Below are 729 nucleotides of genomic sequence, written 5' to 3' on the forward strand. Positions count from 1 at the left end.
CACGTTAATACACCACTTGGACACCTTTGAAGAAATGATGGGAGGCCAGTGCTGGGGAGATATTCATAAAGATTAATGCTAGCTTAGCCTCTGCAAGCTGCCTCTGCTGGACTTCTCTAGACATAATTAAAGGCAGCCAAGTGAGGTTTCTCCTCACAAGGCCTACAGAGAGAGCCCATCTCCTCCCTCTGGCTGCAGAGGCAGGGTAAGGAAAATGGCTTCCCTAGGCTAACACCAGCCTTTGTGAAAATACCTCGTTGAAAGCAGGAGAATGCAAGGACTGCAGAACACAAACCCCAACATCTGGCTGCTGGGAGGAGTTTAATTTTATGTTCATAAGACTTGGATAACCACTACAAGAAGGAGGAACAGTATCTTAGAGATGACTTTATTACTCAGAGTAACGGGTACGAATACTTGAGTCTCCCTGATATAAACCACAATTATTTTATGTTTATGGATCCCACTGAATTAATTATTGAACAATAACAAGGTTGTCACTAGATCACACAGCAATGAGGTCTTACAGCAACGGCTTTGAAAAGTATGCTGCGGGTAAGGAGTGGGGTGCGTCTGGCTGTGCCTTTTTTCCCCCCTTTCTTCCCACCCCTCCCCTTTGAGAAAAAGGTGGGCTTGGTTAAAGGAGGAAATAATTTGCCTGGTCACATCCTCTTCTGACAGAAGAAGTTCTTTCAGAGGAGCTGAGGTGCCCTGCGAGGTCTGCAGGAA

The sequence above is a fragment of the Buceros rhinoceros genome, unplaced genomic scaffold, assembly GCF_000710305.1.
Source record: "Buceros rhinoceros silvestris isolate BGI_N320 unplaced genomic scaffold, ASM71030v1 scaffold14423, whole genome shotgun sequence".
NCBI classification, from domain to species: Eukaryota; Metazoa; Chordata; class Aves; order Bucerotiformes; family Bucerotidae; genus Buceros; species Buceros rhinoceros.